Source organism: Egretta garzetta, unplaced genomic scaffold (genome assembly GCF_000687185.1).
Source record: "Egretta garzetta isolate BGI_Z169 unplaced genomic scaffold, ASM68718v1 scaffold416, whole genome shotgun sequence".
NCBI lineage: Eukaryota > Metazoa > Chordata > Aves > Pelecaniformes > Ardeidae > Egretta > Egretta garzetta.
In genome coordinates, this window is record NW_009260072.1 from 985,234 (window position 1) to 998,290 (window position 13,057).

Consider the following 13,057-nt stretch of genomic DNA (forward strand, 5'->3'; position numbering starts at 1 on the left):
GGGGAGAGGGGACGAGGCCGGCTGGAGTAGCGTTTTAATGCTGAAAACCTGAGAGGAGACGGGGCGAGGGGGTGTGCGGCGTGAGGGAAGTGCTGAAAATGACGAGGGGACGACTTCTAATCATAGAATTGGTTAGATTGGAAAAGACTTTTAAGATCACCAAGTCCAACCATCAACCTAACCTGGCCATCTCATCACTAAACCCTGTCCCCAAGCACCTCGTCTGTCCGGCTTTTAAATACCTCCAGGGATGGGGACTCCACCACTTCCCTGGGCAGCCCGTTCCAGTGCTTGACAATCCTTTTAGCGAAGAAATTTTTCCTAACGTCCAACCTAAACCTCCCCTGGCACAACTTAAGGCCATTTCCTTTTGTCCTATTGCCCATTACCTGGAAGAAGAGACCAACCTTGCTCCCCCCTCCTGTCAGGCAGTTGCAGAGGGCGATGAGGGCTCCCCTCAGCCTCCCCTTCTCCAGCCTGAACACCCCCAGGTCCCTCAGCCACCCCTCCTCAGCCTTGTGCTCCAGACCCCTCACCAGCTTTGTTGCCCTTCTCTGGACGTGTTCCAGCAACCCAGCGACTTCCTGCAGGCCCTGCCACTGAGGGGCCGAAAGCCCTCCCCAGAAAAAGCACCAAGGCAGGAGGCCGTGCACCTCATAGTGCTTGTTGGGGTTGCCAGAGGCTAGCTGGGCTGGCGACTGAAACACCCGCTGGGAAGGCACTGGCCCCGGGCAGCCCAACCTCCCTGAAAACCCAATTCCGCTCCTCTGTATCCAAAGGAAACCTCAAGCCCCTCTCACACCACAGGAGTGCCGAACCTGCACCTCAGGCTCCCCGCAGCCCGAGGAGGGGTGGTGGGGTGCTGCCGGGCTGGGCCAGCCCAGCAAGCAGCTTCTCCCAGCCTCCCACCGGCAACAGCTGCCTGCACACGCTGGCCCACCCTGCCATCCACCATCCCCGGGCCACGATCCCACATAACCAGAGCAAACAAGCGTGGCCCTGCCCTGATCTGGCCATCCCAGCACACCTGCTGGTGGGATCGGTGGCATCCATCGCTTCTTGGGTTTAGCCACAGGCCCTCATCCTCCTTTGGAAGGATTTTTGGTCCCAAAGGGGGCAAAGGCATGCACTGTTGGGGCTCTGGTGTTCAGGTGGCCAAAATTAATAAATCTGTTCAAGGGCTTGCCCTTTCCTTTCTCTCCTTTCCACCAGCCCTTAAAGCTTTGAAGGACAGAGTGCTGTGTCTGCCAGGTCTGGCCCAGTTCTACCCCATGGTCGACTGTGGCCACATGCTATTTTTTGTTTGTTTTCAAAATACTTTAATGTTTTAACAGTTCTGGTATTGGGGCTTTCAGGTATTTTCAATCCTTTGCTTGCTGCTGCTGCTGCCTTGGCAATGTGAGGATGTGAGCTTCAGGGCATAATCCGATGTCAGGCTGAGGACAAATTTGGTAGTCCATCAAAAGGAGTAATTGTTAGGGCTCAGTGTGCACTAATGGGCCTTAATGGCCCTAATCAGCCTCACCCGGGGCCTCCACCCCACACTCCCTGCCCAGGGGCACAGGAGACCCATTTAAGCTCAGCCCTGGGCCTTCAGTTTTTGTCTGAGCTATGTTGTAGGTGTGTGTAGTCCTAGCATTACTTTCTGGCTTGATGTTAGATTTGCCTTGTCCGTATGGGCCTCCCTCGTTACTGTCTCTGGTCCTTGTCTGCAGACCAACATCCTGGTGTCATCTTGGACCTGTTTCACCATCATGAACTCATCTGATGATCTGGACTCTTGGTTGAACCTGGCTGTTATCTTTGGGTCTGCCCACCTCACCTCAACCATGTAGTGTGGGATATGCCTAGGCTGGTGAGTCCCCAGCCCAGCCCTGCTGGCTGTGTTATTGCAGGTGGCTCCATGTCCCTTAGGGAGCCACCAGCCCTCCAGGTATCCTCACAGTGGTTTTGCTTCCTTCTTCTAGCATTGATCCTCCTCACTTAGTTTAAGCTATCTCTAATTAATAGGCTCATTCCCCAAGTTCTCTGTAGGATTAGACAAGAGTTAGTGCCAGCACAAAAGGCAGGATAGGTACATGCCCTCCAGAGTGAGATAGGAGGGAGCAAACCCATCCCTTTTTCTAGCACCAGCTAGACAGTTCAGTTGCGAAGTTCAAGCTGCCATCTGGCTTCTGTGGGCTGCCGGATCTTCCTGAGGAACATAAGCAAGGAAAGGAGATATTGAGAAGACGAACATTTTATTTTAATGTCAAAGCAAATTATGAATAGAACATTGAGGCAGTTTACAGATAACGAAAGGAATTTCTGCAGGATATTGTGTAGCCTGTGAGCTATGCTGTGCTAGAATACGAAAGATGAGTATCTCTGAAAGATTTTCAGAGAAAGTGCAAATAACCCTTTTTTAATGCACATGCCTCTGTGTGTGCATAGGTACATATTTAGCTAAAACAAATACAGTTACTATATGAAGTAGCATGTTGACTTTTCACGTTCCTCTTGGTTTTATTACCTGGTATTCAGGGTTGTACTTGCAGCAGGTTCAACTGCTGCTTCTGGCAGATGGGAATCCTGGAACAAGAGAGTGGCTTAGCACTCCAGTTGCAGGAGTTCAAGTAACCCCCGCAAGAGGAGCGTGAGACAAGGGCCAAAAAAACGTGGCATGCAGAAAGCGTGGCACTGGCAGGTCTTGTCCGGGCTATACAGCCCACAGAGCTAGCAGAGAGGGGATCAGCACCACCGAGACAGTATGCCCAGCTGTACTGAGTTTTGAACAGTGCCATCATTAGTGTACCATAGATGACTGTTCCTTATTACCTAATATTTCCAAATAATGCTCCTGATTAGGCTAGCTAAGCTCTAATAGCAAAGTCAAAAGACAGATAGTAGAATTGCTATAAAAGTATGCTGATGACTTTTTGCTAACAGAAGCATAATTTCACTATAAAATATTAAATCACACCCACAAGCACTTACTGTAATGCAGTCTACAGAAAATATCCCATAGGTAGATTTATTTTTTCCTCTTTGTGAGTACAAGTGTTTTCTGCAAAATGGTAGGACACTGAGCAGGAAAAAAAAATACCGCAGTTCATATGGAAAGTGAAACAAATCTGTTAAGTAACTCCTTTGCCATCTCTTGCTATGAGTTTGTGTTCTTCCTGAGTCTGCATTAAGAATGACAATGAAAAAGAGCAGGGCTGGTGCATTTTGTTTTACTGAATTACAGGGGAATTTACATGTGAGAACCAAAAAGCATAGGATTTCTCTCAATATTAAGATCCCAAGTCAATCACAATTTTGCAAGGGAAGGAGTTGAAAGACTAAACTCCTTGGCTGTGAGATCTCACATTTCATTTTATTAGTCTTGCCAGATGTAGTTCTTCAGGTGGTCATGGACACAGGCCCCAGTCCAATAAAATAAAGGTGCAAGATTTCTCTTTAAGCAGCATTATCTCATGTACCTCACAAGTTTGGTGTATTATTCATCAAAATTCAAATAGATCAATCTAAATTTCAATACTGCTTCCTCTATAGACCCTTTGTAGTTTCATGGATTGGCATCTAGATTATCTTGGTGGGTATTTTTAGCATAGAATTCTTGTGCTCAAATTACAAAATTGAGCTTATAAAGCTAAAATTCAGCTTGATCCAGCAGGATTGCCGTGCTGACTGATATGTTTCAAAACTTCCTTGCATTGAAATGTTTTCCAACCCTTACTTATTTCTTCAGTACAGGACCAGCAGGAAAAGCCTACGGTCTGTTTTCATCGTGTAATTTTCTGAATCTTTTCATCCTCACTTGGCCAGAAGTCAGTTCCAAACTTACGCAAAGCTTTTCACTGTTACCAGGTGTACCAGAAATCAATTTTTAAACTTGTAGGGGCAATGTCTTAGTATGTTCTCAATCTTACCAATGGTACGAGAGTGAATAAAACCCTAAATTGCCTTTATCTGGTACCATCCTATACAGCAGACATAATCCAGCAGTATCATCATTCTTCGATGCATCACAGTCCAGCTTTTATAAGCACAGTTGGGTTGCAGGTGATCTTTTCCTGAGTATCCATGATAACAGAAGTAATTACCATTGCAGAGCACCCTCCTTCTGTTGCTGTCTGCCTCCAGGCAGTTTACAATGTAAATATAAAACAGGACAATGCAGATGAATACAAATGCATAAGGAAGGAGAAGATAAAAGTTCACAAGGAAAGTATTTCTGTTAGTCAACAAGTAGACACAGGAGCAGTCTAACAGTATGATTCGGTTGGAGGGAATTTTCAGACAATTTTCCGCAATTTTTGTATAAGTAAGTCTTGAGGCCCCAAACTTTTCCATGATGCAGCTGTGATTTACGAGCTCTGGTGATATTACATATTAAAATTTCACAAGTTCTTCAGCCTGAAGAAGTGCATACCTAGACAAAAGCATTACAAATCACTTGCTAAGCTATGTGGGAAGCTTTTCAGCATCTTGCTCATTCTGGATCATTTTCATGCAGTTAATGGCCTGCCCTTGAGCACGCAGAAAGAACAACTCTGTGAATCCATATATAGATCGAGGCCTGGGAAGCACAGTAAAGTGCAGCAAACAAGAAAAAACAAAAGGAAGTAAAAGTTGCGAGGGTGAAGGGATTTTGGAAATTCCCAGGAGGGCTGAGAACCTGATTTTGCCCTGGTCAGCATGTTGCCGTTTAGATTAACATAAACTGAATTAAAAAGGCAGGTTAATATCCAGTACATCATGCTGAACATTGCTTTAGGCCAGGTAAAGCTGACAATAAAAGCTAGAGAAACATCCATGGAAAATCAGGTCTAGATTACCTATTAGACAATATTCACTTTATTTTAAGTATTTATAATAAAAGTGCATTGCTTAATAATTTATCCATCATGTTCTGAGTATTTTAATATAATTAAGTTTTACCAATAGTTGGTGGAATACTGCAGAGAGCTAAACAAGAAAACATGTTATCTACTCTAATATATGATGTATGTAGATTTCTTTCAGGAAGGGTCACAAGCAAAATTATAGTGTTATTGGCTGATTTTGGCATAGCTATAGCAACAGCCATATGGGAGGCGTGTAATTTCATGGAGCTGCACATGGTGAAGTCATGGCAAATTACCAGGATCTCATTTGATGTGGCTACTCTCCAAGAGTTCTGACTTAGATCAACTAAAATCATTAACTTTCAAAATATAATTAGTCCAACCATATTTTTTTTTGAAATAACGAATGGAAAAAAAACAACTATGATGTTTTGTTCACTGAAACAAGGTATGTAAGGAGAGAGAGAAACATAAACTGGAGCTTGTTTATATCCTTGGACTGTTATGATAACGCTGCTATTGCCCATTAGGAATAACTAGGAATAACAGCAAAATGTGTGTCAAAAGATCAACCTAGAAAATATAAAGGAAGAATTTGACTGAAAATGTGATGACTTAAATAGGAACTTGATGTTCTGGGCAGAGGCAAAATCTGCAAAAGTCATGCTGCCTAGAGAAACACTGCATTCATCTTTACAGCTTGCTTTCCATTCAAAATTGGTTATGCTGCTACTCTGTGCTTTCTCATAACAAATACGTCTTATTCCTTTATAAAGGTTCTGTAAGTGACTGAGCAGAATGATGGCAGCAGGATTCCTACAACAGCAGAACAGGGTATAGTTCTCTGCCTTTGTATTGTATCTGTACTGCATAGGCTCCACACGGTCACGCCTGGGGGCCAAGTAACAGTAACATATAGCTTGGCCACAATCAGGAAATCTGTGCTTTCTCACGTAATAGAAACGTTCTTCTGTGTTCTCAATTGTACCTACTTGCTTCCTTGGCTGGAACAAATGTGTATTGCTACCATTGTCATATGACTCTTCATACACTTCAACAGAACTGAGAACCTAAATCCATCACCACTGTAAGTATCCGACTTGCCTTAGTGGTTGTACTTCAGGCATCAACTTTCATGTTCACCATGTCATGAACCTTTAATTTGAGTAAAACCCATGGTAACTTGCAAACATACGTAAAACTGTTTTTAATTTAGAGATATTTTAATTTTTATTCAACGGTTTATTAAATCAGGGTGTCACTACTTGATGTTTGCAGTTTAGCAGTCATTGCAGGTATCCATAAGCGATGAGGTTTCCAGCACAGCACAGAAGCTCACCGGGTAAACCAAGCCTTAAAAAAGTGCCAAGTGTAAGAGCAAGAACAGTGCTGGATCACTGATGCTTAGAACAGAGAATCAAGATGATCCAAGTGGGTCATTTCACAAAAGCAGTAGTAGCCTGAAGAATCATGGAGCATGCAATGGCACCATGGATTTTTGAGCTATTCAAACATTTGAAACTATAAGCAATTGAATGTATGACAGGTAAACAAATTAGTTTCTGCTCCAAGACACTTGTGCAGACTTCAGCAGACATTTACCAACTCTTGAAAGGGTTTTGCTGCCAATATTTGACCTCCCATTCTAAATGGCTTTTCATAAGAGAATTGTTTAGAAACACTTGCATTACACCTTTTTGGTTTTTTTCCTTGTTTTGTGACTTTGGGAAAAATTATATTCTCTTCAGTTGATCCAAACTGTTGACTCCTCAGGTCAGCTTTCAGAAGGCCATAGATGTTACAGGCTACTATATCAAAAATATGGTCATTGTGCCATGTTACTCTTGTACTTATTCAAGATAACGCAACGCAGGGAGGAGAGGAGAACTAGGAGGGCAATTTGGAACTCGCATAGACAGATGTCCTTCTCTGGATGCAGCAGTGTGCTGCTTGAAAATGGTACCAGCCTTTCCAGTCAGCTGGATATTACAGCATCCGCGGTTCTATTGGCATAAGCATGAATAAGCACTCCTTAACTGTCTCCAGACAAAATGAAACATAACTAAAAATATCCTTTCTGATGGGTTAAATAATTTGTCTGCCTTTTTTCTAGCAGGATAAGGAATGTTCTCTCTAGCAGAATAAGGAACGCTCTCTCCAGCAGCACTGGGGGATAGCAGTGAACAGCTCATGCAGTACCTTTTTCAATTATCATAGCTATCTGGAGCCCAAGTTTCTTTTTAAGATGCATGATTTATTTGGAAACAATGAACAGTAATAGTCAAATCAGTCAACCGTGGAAACACATAAAAAATACCGTGTTCCTTAATAAATAAATAATCTATTTCTAGTGACAATGCTGCGTGCATAAAAAATAGAAACAATTTCAAAGCACTATTTCTGAATGCTGGGTACCTCCACACTATGGTTATTCAGTCTGATTGGTAATATATAGAGAAAGAAACTGTTAACTCATTTCTGTAAAGTTGAGACCTTAATGGATCACCAAAAAGTATAAAAGCTGATTTGCAACTCCGCAGTGCTTTGTCAGCCCCTGTAAGGATTATATGCATGTCTTTGAAGAAGACCACAATCAATTTGTAAGAATATGCTCTTCACGTGTCTAGTATCAGAAATATGTCAAAACTAACAGAAACATTGTATCCAAGCATTTCACTCATTCCACTGCTTTTAAAAGCTGTGCTAAAAGCAAACACTGTGGCAAACGATGCAGATGAATATGTAAGTTGGGCACAATCTTACAAACAGATGACATGAATTATGTTAGCCCTTATTGCAAGAACGGGGGCATTCAAATACCTATGTGAAGCACTGCATGCTTTTTCAAGCTGGTGTGCCATCCTAACGAGCCAACCAACTTGACCTTTAAGGACAATGTATTTTGAAACTTTGCTATCTGAAAACAATGCGCTGGCAAAGCCCCAGATCAGTAGCTCTGTCAGTGCAATTTCTCATCTCATAAACTTGCATTTTTGGTGCAGTTTAAGAGAGTCCGCATTGAAAAGACTGTAAGTACTTGTTAACATTACAAGATGTGAAAAACAGAAACCTTCTCTCCTGTATTTCCCTGCAGAATAACTTCCAGTTTAATCTATTTGTGTGCTCTCTATATAAAGCCTATCTATGCACAGTACATCTCCCATGCTAATACTGTAAGAATCAATATGGGACATTTGTTCCTTTGCTTTAGGCCCTTCTTAGGAGAATACCTGACTTATCTTGAATATTATGCATGCCCAGCAAGGGATCAGTTAACTATTACCATATTGGGCAATACTGCAATTCACTTTGAATAGTACCTTATGTTGCAATGAGCCTCAGTGAATCACTGTGATTATTCATACAGGAATGTGCAAAAGCACAAATATCAAAATCTGTTCTGTGTTCTCCTGAACATACAGGGTCAGATTACGTGCGATTCCAACTGTTTAGCCTTGTGATGGGAAACTGCTTGACTTGGCCTTTAGAAAGTTGCTTTTATGGGAATATTTGGGGTAAGTAAAAATTACATTTGACTCTATGTTAAGGCCTCTTTGGTTTTTTGGTTTGCATCTCCAGACAGAGCATGTACTCCTGCTCACACACGCATTTCTGCTAGCCATGGTATTCAAATATCAGCTTGCATGAAGGTTATGCATGCAGTCCCCTCCTGAGTATGTTTTTTCTCAATGGCGTGGTAATTCCGTAATTCAGAATGCTTCTGCAGGTTTACTTTCCATTTATTTTTTGTTTTGCTTGGATAGGCTTCCAAATCGTTTTTTAAATTGTCTTTTTTTAACAAATTATGATCACAGTTCATCTACTGAAAATAATTGAGTGATAGCAATTTATTCATTTTCAGTCTGGGAAACCCCATTGCCAATTAAGATTTCCTGTTTTCTTTACTATTACACATCAGCACAGTAAAGAGACTGAAATAAGTACTGACGTTTCCCAAACGAGTTGTTTTACTAGTCTGTAATCTTATTACTAGCTAACATTTGCAAATAATGTTTGGTAGGAAGCAGAAAAAGCTCTCGATTCTAGTTCATTTTCTACAGTTATTAAAAGTAATGGTTGATAAAAAGTTACATTGCAAAAGTATTTGTGGTTTTTGCTTCTAATACATCTGCAGCGTAACATTTTTTCCTGTGAGTACTGGTAGTTTTCATAGTAATCAGCATAAATTTTATTCAAAATAATACAGTTTTAAGCACTGAAGTTTCTTAGAGCCTTGTCACGAGGTAAAACAGTGAAGGAAACGGCCATGTAACAGCTCAGCAAGGGTCAAAAACATAAAATGTTCATGAATACACAACAGAGAACTGAGAACAAAATGGAAATTCTAAGTGTCACAGTCTAACTCATGATATACCCAAATTTTGATGTTTTAATTTCAGCATCTCAAGAACTGGATCAGGAGCAGGGGAAGACAGTGAGGATAGTCGAGCAATAGAACCGATCCCTCAGCCATGAGTGGCTTCATGCAAAGTGGGACTTAGGATGCCTCAAGGGCAGTTGAAGACAACTATAAGGCACATTAAAACTCAAATGGTGCAAAAAAGGTGAAGTGGAACAACTGTTACAAGTTATGTGATAAGATTATTAGCCAGTGGGCTAAACCTATGCAAAATGAAGCATTTTCTTTTACACCACAAGACTCTACCTAAATAAATCCTTAACAGCTAATGTTTTACAGTACAACTGGGCTTCACAGAAGGGATTAGCCAAGTTCATAGGTCCATCAAGAGCTATTAAATATATTGGCTGAATTACAGACTTCCAGATAAGGATGCTGTAAACCATTCATTTCTAAAAACAAGGATGTGGCATGGAAACAACTACACTGCAAGTGCCTTGTTTCCAATACCCTTTTCCCAGGCACCCATTACAAGTCACATGATTCTGGGGTAGGTGGATTTTTGGTCTAACCCAACAGAACTGGGCAAAACTCTGCTGTCATGTATCCTCTACCAAGACTAGTCCTGAACACTTAGATTACATCCTTCCCCTAAGGACAGCAGTTGATCAAAACTGACTCTATCGGTTTAAATTTTAATACAGTTTCTTCTGCTTTGTCTTGTTCATCAACATGAACATCTTGTTCATCAGAGATCTGATCCAAATCCTTCTGAAGGAAGCCTTTCTCTAAAATAAGTAGATTCAATTCCTTTGTAGAGATCTATTATGAGACCTACAGAGTATCACATTTCCTTCCTGGGTTCTGATCTATTTCATCCAAATCAGCTATTACATTCTCCTAAGTAGAACATACATGAGCAGAAACTAAATTCTAATTTTCTTTGCAAGGGCAATTTAGAATGTCTTTAAAATAAAACTGAGGATGTTTTCTCTTATGAAAATATTACAGTGCTGCTGAGAAGTAGATATAATTTTGCTTTGCCTACAAAAGTGCTATTTATGTAACTAAAATATTCACAGCAGGAAAAATAAATATGCAGTATGTGTATATTTGCATTATACATACAGTTTTATTACATGTGATTACTGAAACTCTAATTCCTATAAAAAGGAACAGTAAAAAAAGAAAAGGGGGAAATCAGTCTTATAATAGTTCATTTCAGAGAAGACACCAGATCATCACGTGAACTTTTACAATAGGAAGCATATTACTAAGTCAAGAGCTAAAAATACAAGAGTCCTGTGATATTTCCAAGTGTAAAAAGTACAAACTTTCAGGCCTCTGACAATGTTGACCCATTTTTCTTCAAACACCTTGGGAACCACAGCGTAAGTGCCTCACCCTGTGATGAAGAGAAGCTTGGCACTCCACCTTAAGAACTGCAGTTTTCTCCTGTTTGCCTGCCTCAGTCAAAATGTTTAAAATCAAAGCATTAACAAGTTGGATTGAGCTGTGTGACCGCATTGAGATGCAAGCTGCACAGCCTCATAAAAATAAAGAAGAAAAATCACATAGGAGGCAGGACATCTGGAGCTACACTCAGAAAGACGGTTTTAATTCACAGTTGGGATTTCATATGCTTTCTGCTGTCAAAGGAGACTAAGGGAAAAAGGTACAAAATCTGTGCATGTCCTGGTATTTTGCCATCCCTAGCACCAGCTACTGCCACTCCCTGTGGGAAAGCACTTGCCGGGGGCAGCAAATCAAGCTGAGCTTTATTATGCTAGCTCTCCAAGGTGAACTCCCCCTTTCCAGGGCTTTTCTATCACTGTGTGATCAGGCAAGACAGAAGAGGCTGAGAATCTGCACCTTCCCTGTTGCCTTATTTTTTCTTGCTGTGCACCAGAACACAAGTGGCTTTTTTAAAAATATAAAACATGTACACCATTTTAATATAAATTATGCATAATAATTCTCAAGATATTATTTAGTAAAAGCACCATTAGCTATAAAAAAGTATTATGTGTAGTTTCTCTGTCAGAGTACTGTAGTCACAACTCTTTGGTTGTCTTCCCGGGTTTCGTCGCTTATTAACTAACTGACCTTGGATAAGCCACGTAAGTTTACTGAGTCTCAGTATACATACTTGGAGCAAAGACGTGCAAGACCTGAGAAACTCAGATGCTGTGAGATGCATACAGATTTTGTAATTACATTTTATATAATTTTCAGCTCCTTCAAATTCCACAGAAAGCGTCATTTCAGGAGGACTGCTATTTTCCTGCAGTTTTGTCTAAGAAATTTGTTTTACCTTAAATCTCTTCCCTAAGTTGTAAAGTCAAAATTTCATATGAAAGCACTGTATTGCATATTTTGGCAATTTTGGCTTCAAAGTGGAAGACAGTGAGGACACAAGCACAACAAATCAATACAGTATCATTTATAATATCTACTCAGGATACATCAAAAAAAAAAGACAGTTTGAACCAAGAGCATAATTCACTGCATTTCCTTGTGTTGTTTAGACTATAAATGCTTCAGGGTAGGGATTGTATCTTACTACTTCTTATAACTGCTTTTATGAGGCATCAAGCTTGTTGGAAGTCTCTTAGTGCTACTATATGCAAATAAAAATACAGCTATATTAACAAATGAAGGCTCGCAAAAAAAACCCAAACCAGTTTTGGACTAAAAATTCTTAAAAGGTTTTTCTTTTCTTCTTAAGAAGTAACTTTATATACAGGAAATAACTCAAGTCCAACAGTAACACTCATCTAGCCGTGTAAGACATAACACTTCTCTATGAGAGATAATGGATGTCTTCAATCACTAAGTTGTAGGAAGGGCAAAATATCTTCATTTTATTTCAATAGTTTCTAGCACTTAATTTCACAGCTATATCATATGTATCACCTAATCACAATTAAATATTATTTACCTTTCCACTCATCTGTATGCATCACTTACTATTATTTCCTAGCAGTTTTTACTCTAAAATTCCCAAAATATGTAATAATTGAATCTTGCAAAAAGATGCATTTATGTTAGCAGGTGACTACTGAATAATCTGCAACACATTACATACACCACTGGTTATCTTTAAGTTGGTATTATGAGCTGAATTCTTAAATACAAATCAACACTGACTACAAGGAGATAACGTGGACTACCAAACTAATGCAAACAAGACCAGCACCTGATTTTGCAATTTCATCTAAGCCAATCCTAGTTTATTTTAATCACTATTTTTGGAAGATTTTGTCTACTATTTCCTTTTACAGCTTGGTTAGTCTGTAACTTACGCATCTCAAAATTAAGCTTAAGGTATCTGTGCTTTAATGTAGCTTATATGGCTATACAGTTTCACTCTTCTTATGCTACTAAAAGTGTGTTGATAGCGAAGCAGACATCTATTTTGAGAATTTAATTAGTCGCCACTACTTCCCGGTCCGGTGAGACTTTGTGTCACAGAGCGTAGGGCTTACGGTAACTATGAAACAGAGATGCCACCCTCTCACTGCATTTTAGGGCACTTCTCTAGGGTCTCGCTCGCTTAGGTTTTTCTTTCTTCCCTCTTTTTGACAGACTAGTTTCAAGCTCCATCCCACTTCTCCATCTCTACTTCTGCAGTTCGTGCTCTCTTCCTCCGCCTTCTCTGTTCCTCCATTTTTTGGTTTCTTTTTTGATTTTTGACCTGCTTACGACAACGGCCACAAATGCGAGGAGGCGGCGGCTCGTCCACCCGCAGGGGGCTCTCCCCCATCAGAGCCGTTCCACCTCCGAGGGAGGCGGCAGGACAGCAGTACCCAGCCACAGGGGCCGAGCCCCGCGGCTGAGGAAGCCAGCCAAGCCGGCCCTTACC